The following is a 7,602-nucleotide window of genomic DNA, read 5'->3' on the forward strand; positions in this document are numbered from 1 at the left end:
CCGGCTGCAAACCCGAAATTTGTTTGAACATTCAATTCGCCGGGGAAAATTTTTATATTTACATGCTGAAAGTTGTAAACATTCCAAATAAACTGTCAAATATAGCGAGCAAACAGATATTTCTCATGATATATACAGGGTGATTATAATTAAACTTTCAGACCGCTGTAGAAATAACACCACTGGTCAGAATGACGTCATATTGCAATGGAATGTTATCAGAGAAGGGGGAAAAGTATGGCAGAAGAAAAATAAAAGTTACAAATCGTAGCAATAGATGGCGCTGCAGGCATCATAATTTAATAGTGGTCGACTACGAATGATAAATGAATCATAGAACAATGCCTAAGTTGTACTTTTGACGTTAAGCAAACTGTTATACTCAGTGTGGATGAGTGTACAGGTGTGATACTGCTAGTTACGTAAGCAACTCGTGCACATAGGTAATTTTAATGGATAACAAAGCAGGATGTTTCGTAGGATTTTACGCACCGTACTCACGAGTATGTCCAATTTTCGGGCAATTCTCCGTGCACTACACGTTGCACACCACCACTCGTCTCCTCCTCCATTGCTGTGGTCACTGCTTTCACTGACGTCGAGTCAATTCGTTTCCACCCTCTACCAGGTTGCACACCAAAAGAACACGTCTTTTCAAATTTCCGAATCATTACCTCCAGACCCAAGGCAGTCATCAGGCCAACGCCTTTTTTCAAACCCTTCAGTGTCCGGAACTTCTGCAGAGCGACGTGTGCAGAGTCATCATTCTTGTAAAACAGCTTTACAAGCAGTGCGCGATCCTCCATTGAGACAGTCATGGCGAACGTCGCAGACGCGAAGGAGTAAAAGCAGTGTACCCGGCGCGTTTATACCAACTTCAATGGGTCGTGCGCATGACGGGTGTTTTCATTTACGTATTCTGACACATACAGCGGCATCTATTGATCAATTTTCACACTATTTTTTTTCTTCTGCGATACGTTTTCTCCCTTCTCCGATAATATTCCATTGCAATTTGACGTCATTCTGACCAGTGGTGTTAGTTCTACAGCGATTTGAAAGTTTAACTTTAACTATAATCGCCCTGTACATCTTTCATATCTATTTCTCCTAATGTGAACGTCTTTCAACTTGTCTAATCAGCTGAGAATTGTTTATTGTTCACTGCGATATTTAAAATTTTGGTTGTACCTGTAAAATATACATAGAAGTAATTTTTCAGTTTTTATTCGAACAGTACTTTACTACAAAATCAAATTCAATATTACAAATAAATATTTCGATCAAAAGGTAAGGAACCAGGCTTAGTTATTTACATCTTATTTCACAAAATAATTCAACCGTGTCTGACTTCTCTTACCCATTAGCATCACTTGCTGCAGCTAGAGATGTAAATGCACAATTTCTGTCTGGAAGTAAGTGTTGAGGACATTAATCTGCTGTGTTATGAAGTTGTGACTGCAATGGAGTATCGGGAACAGGCAGAGAGCGAACTGAAGAGCACTGGGTATAAAAGTTTTCTGGGTATGGTACCGCTACATGTTGTATAAAACTACTGCGGCCTTTTTCTGGGTCTACTGGTACGTTCCAGCAATGCAGTGTCCCTTATATTTTGTTATTACTGTTCACTGCGCATGTCATTAAGTCATAATTTTAAAAAGTTAGTTCATTTCATTGGTCACTTAAGGAAGAAGAAGAGGGATATTTATTTTAATAGGTTATTGCGGTGGAGGAAGAACGTAACCTCTGTTGTCTATTGGCTCTTGTGTCATGTGCCATGATTGGTGGTCACCGTCGAATGAGAAGTTGGCTGTTGTTTACCAACTCCAGGACGTCGGCCGCGCGGCGGCAGTTACTCGCCGGTAGTGCTCGTGCCTCGTGTTGACATTGCGATTTGTTGGGCTCTGATTGCTGGCAGCGAAGATGGGACAAGCCTGAGTCCACCATCTGTATTCATGTTCTTAGGGTGTTTAAGTATTTCGATGGCCTCTCTGATTTTGCTTTTCGTCATTACCAGCTGCTTGGCCAACATAAAGGCTTCGCTGAATTTTATTTCTTTTTTCCGCAGTCTTGGTGATGTTCTGCCACTGCAGACTTGTTGTGTTGTCCTAGACGAATATAGCGCTCGTATTCCCGAATGATCGTTGCTATTGGCCTGGCAATATTGCCGATATATGGCTTTCCACATTCGCATGATGGTTCAAATGGCTCTGAGCACTATGGGACTCAACTGCTGTGGTCATAAGTCCCCTAGAACTTAGAACTACTTAAACCTAATTAACCTAAGGACAGCACACAACACCCAGCCATCACGAGGTAGAGAAAATCCCTGACCCCGCCGGGAATCGAACCCGGGAACCCGGGCGTGGGAAGCGAGAACGCTACCGCACGACCACGAGATGCGGGCCATTCGCATGAAATCAGAGGGGCCATCGAAATACTTAAACACGCTAAGAGCCGGCCGGTGTGGTCGTGCAGTTCTAGGCGCTTCAGTCTGGAACCGCGTGACCGCTACGGTCGCAGGTTCGAATCCTGCCTGAGGCATGGATGTGTGTGATGTCCTTAGGTTAGTTAGGTTTAAGTAGTTCTAAGTTCTAGGGGACTGATGACCACAGATGTTGAGTCCCATAGTGCTCAGAGCCATTGGAACCATTTTTTGAAACACCCTAAGAACATGAATAGGGAGGATGGACTCAGACTTGCCCCATCTTGGCTGCCAGCAATCAGAGCCCAACAGACCGCAATGTCAACAACAGATGTTACGCTCTCCCTATTAAAATAAAGCCCGTCTCCTTCTTCCTTAAATGACCAATGAAGTGAACTATCTTTTTAAAATTATGCCGTAATGGTTCAAATGGCTCTGAGCACTATGGGACTTAACACCTTAGGTCATCAGTCCCCTAGAACTCAGAACTACTTAAACCTAACTAACCTAAGGACATCACACACATCCATGCCCGAGGCAGGATTCGAACCTGCGACCGTAGCAGTCCTGCACTACCGGACTGCAGCGCCTAGAACCGCACGGCCACACCGACCGGCAATGCCGTAATGGCATGTGCAGTGAAGAGTAATAACAAAATGTAAGGGACATAACATAGCTAGAACGCACCAGAAGACCCAGAAGAAGGCAGCTACAACCTTGGCCAAAACGTTGGTTTTCTCCAGCGGTAGTTTTATACAATATTACGCGGTACCATACCCGGGAAACTTTTATGTCAGCTGACTCTGGCCGAGGAAGCCTATGGAATTATATGAAGAGCACTAATTTCCAGGTTCTGCAATTGGCCAGTGTCCTGAAGTTGTGTCATTATTACTTTGAATTTAACTCGAAGGGGCGTACCCTTCGCACTAAACTTCATTTGTTATGGTCAAGATCTCAATTTTAGTGTCCATTTTTCGTTCCTTGGCAATACCACAATGTGGCTTTAGCGGAAACAGTAATAATATTTCGTCTTCTGCTTGCCGCTCGCGTAATTCTCTTTGCAGTATACTTGCATTATGTAACTTAATCAATGTGACATCGTCATCTTCTGTCCTCCTTTTTTAAAAACTTTTTTCTTAATGCAGTCGCAGCCACACGATATACAGCTGTCGCTCCATTCTCTTGCGCACCCTCAGTTTATCCTTCTCTAATTACGGTAACAGTCCGAAAGAACGACAGTTGATTGAAACAGATGCGTTCACTCTTCCTTGTGGCACCTGGTCCTGCCTTAACGGATTTAACGCGTTGCAGTTCACATTCGAAAGAAACCCCGAGGTTCCTCCACATCTTCTGAAACGTCAAGCTTGCAACAAAATGCATGCAGATTTTTTCACTATCTATGGTATTTCTTAGAGATGGATTATTTTTTTTTTTAAATCAAATGTTTTCCCATGTAAATAACACAAGCGTTGACATCTTGAAATACTCAACTGAGCTGAAGACTTTTGTTCTGCTGATAAAAATTAATTAGTGCTACTGTTTGTTTACATTCCTCAAAAATATAATAAATAAATGAAGAACTACAGCTTCGGTCGTTGCTTTTTGATCCTAGTAATGTGGGTCCAAGAGTAATGTGAATTTCTTTCACTTCTTTGGCTACTTAAACAGTAATGTAGCCATACAGCTTCCAGTACAGCACAGCCTTTAATATAATACAGCATCTAAAGTTTTACAGAAATTTGGTATACTTTAATGTGACATTTTACCCTACGTAAAAAGAAATGCATCCATACGAATCACTTGTGTTACTCATTGTTATCTAATTTACTGCAGACACGAGGAGTGTTTTTAAGTAAGTACCGTTTTGAAATTAAAACAGCCGTGCTAAGATATCTCAATAATTTTATTTTTACATGTACCTTACTGTACTTTTCTACATGATTTCCGTCAATACTGAGGCACTTGTCATAACCTTGTACCATATTTTGAATACCCTTGCAACCTCCCCTCACTTATCGACCTTAATGACAGTGAAAAATTAAACCGCGTGCACCTAATGGAAATTTGGGAAAAGCAATCGTCACCGAAGTTAATTTGTCGTTAAAGAGGGAGGAAAGGGTTACATCTAAATGAAAGGAAAAATGGAAATGAAATTGGTGGAAATTAATTTTGAGAAAAGGTAAAATTAATAAGGAAAATAAATGTGCGGTCGTTAACAATTAATTGGCGTTAATTAGATAATTGGGATTTGGGGAAAATTACGGTCGCCAGTCTTATGGACAACTACTATAATAACTGAAAATGAAAGACTAATGTTCATATAATTAGCACTAAAAGTGTGCCAACTGAAGGTTGACACGTGCTGTGTGAAAACTGAATGTTTGTCAGAAGTAATAAATTTCGCTACACTTTGACTTAGTTTAGCAAAAGAATTAATAAAACCGGAAAATTGAAAGTTAATTCAGTGACTGAAATTAATAGTGAACTTTGTTTCTGAAGCACTACGAAATTCAATAAAATAAGGTTAGTCTTGGGCTACCTCAACAATCATCTCAAAAGCAACTTGGATCTACGCAGTTTAGAAATAAGAGATTTAACTTTGAACTTGAATTAAATGATTCTGGACAATTACCAAGAGTAACATTTAGTACGTACCAAGCTGAGCTGCAGTCACAGGTAAGCTAAAATATGCTAACAAAACTCGCACTCTTAATTTGTGCTTGTGTAATCTAAATATTGTAGCCAGCTATGAATACCTTAACTGAACTTTGAAATTAAAGCAGTGAAATGGAATGATATTACTTTAATGCTGGCGTCTGAATTTCAACGACACTCAGGTTCATTTCGGAAAAGGAAGGGACCCTGCTTGGTAATGCAATTGGGACAATGAGCAACAAAGGTTCATGCTAAGTTGCTGTAATTTTGTGATGCAACAATTTTAAAAGCAGAGGTCTGCCATACAGTTCTAAAACTTTACGTGCCTCCAGTCTTCCTTGTTGGTTGATTGAAGGTTTGAAGTCGTCGGTCGAGGAGGTGGCGACAGTCACTCATTGTCGGCCGTCGCTGTTGCAGAAGCTGGATGTTGGCGCGCCTTCTTCTCGACACTGTCACCAGGCGAAACGTGCTCTTGATGTGCGCCAGCTAATGCTTCCCGTCCGCGACACCGAGTCAGAAACAATCATAGCAAGTCGAGCGCAATTACATGCTGCCAAACCCCGAAAGCGCGGCAACTCGCGGGAGCGTCACACTACACACCTGCTCAACCGCACTACTCCAGCCAGACTCCCTGTGCCCGCGCTCCATGCGGCAGAGCTAACACTACCAAAGATCCTAAACACTTTGGTTCTCCACACGACCTATCGATGTAGTCGTTTGATAGCATAGTTTTCCCTAGGCAAGACCCAGCGTAAAAATACAAATAATATTTACAAAACAAACCAATTATACATCGACATAAATGCATAAAAATACACTCCTGGAAATTGAAATAAGAACACCGTGAATTCATTGTCCCAGGAAGGGGAAACTTTATTGACACATTCCTGGGGTCAGATACATCACATGATCACACTGACAGAACCACAGGCACATAGACACAGGCAACAGAGCATGCACAATGTCGGCACTAGTACAGTGTATATCCACCTTTCGCAGCAATGCAGGCTGCTATTCTCCCATGGAGACGATCGTAGAGATGCTGGATGTAGTCCTGTGGAACGGCTTGCCATGCTATTTCCACCTGGCGCCTCAGTTGGACCAGCGTTCGTGCTGGACGTGCAGACCGCGTGAGACGACGCTTCATCCAGTCCCAAACATGCTCAATGGGGGACAGATCCGGAGATCTTGCTGGCCAGGGTAGTTGACTTACACCTTGTAGAGTACGTTGGGTGGCACGGGATACATGCGGACGTGCATTGTCCTGTTGGAACAGCAAGTTCCCTTGCCGGTCTAGGAATGGTAGAACGATGGGTTCGATGACGGTTTGGATGTACCGTGCGCTATTCAGTGTCCCCTCGACGATCACCAGTGGTGTACGGCCAGTGTAGGAGATCGCTCCCCACACCATGATGCCTGGTGTTGGCCCTGTGTGCCTCGGTCGTATGCAGTCCTGATTGTGGCGCTCACCTGCACGGCGCCAAACACGCATACGACCATCATTGGCACCAAGGCAGAAGCGACTCTCATCGCTGAAGACGACACGTCTCCATTCATCCCTCCATTCACGCCTGTCGCGACACCACTGGAGGCTGGCTGCACGATGTTGGGGCGTGAGCGGAAGACGGTCTAACAGTGTGCGGGACCGTAGCCCAGCTTCATGGAGACGGTTGCGAATGGTCCTCGCCGATACCCCAGGAGCAACAGTGTCCCTAATTTGCTGGGAAGTGGCGGTGCGGTCCCCTACGGCACTGCGTAGGATCCTACGGTCTTGGCGTGCATCCGTGCGTCGCTGCGGTCCGGTCCCAGGTCGACGGGCACGTGCACCTTCCGCCGACCACTGGCGACAACATCGATGTACTGTGGAGACCTCACGCCCCACGTGTTGAGCAATTCGGCGGTACGTCCACCCGGCCTCCCGCATGCCCACTATACGCCCTCGCTCAAAGTCCGTCAACTGCACATACGGTTCACGTCCATGCTGTCGCGGCATGCTACCAGTGTTAAAGACTGCGATGGAGCTCCGTATGCCACGGCAAACTGGCTGACACTGACGGCGGCGGTGCACAAATGCTGCGCAGCTAGCGCCATTCGACGGCCAACACCGCGGTTCCTGGTGTGTCCGCTGTGCAGTGCGTGTGATCATTGCTTGTACAGCCCTCTCGCAGTGTCCGGAGCAAGTATGGTGGGTCTGACACACCGGTGTCAATGTGTTCTTTTTTCCATTTCCAGGAGTGTATATATATACAAATAGTAAAACAGTTACAATATATAAAGACACAGAAATGTCATATCTTGAGGTAACAAAACAAGGAAAAAATTGTTGTACAATAGATGGAAATAGGAGGATATGCGTTTCCGGCGTTACACCCTCCTCATAGAAGTCTGCCACCTGACTTGTTAACCACTGCATCACCACTGTTTTGACTTCCGTCATCGTCTTGAAGACGCTGACCGCCCAGGTGTTTCTTCAAGTGCAGGAACAAATGGTAGTCACTGGGCGGAAGATCGGGGCTGTACGG

This window comes from Schistocerca americana, chromosome 6, assembly GCF_021461395.2.
Source record: "Schistocerca americana isolate TAMUIC-IGC-003095 chromosome 6, iqSchAmer2.1, whole genome shotgun sequence".
Classification (NCBI taxonomy): domain Eukaryota; kingdom Metazoa; phylum Arthropoda; class Insecta; order Orthoptera; family Acrididae; genus Schistocerca; species Schistocerca americana.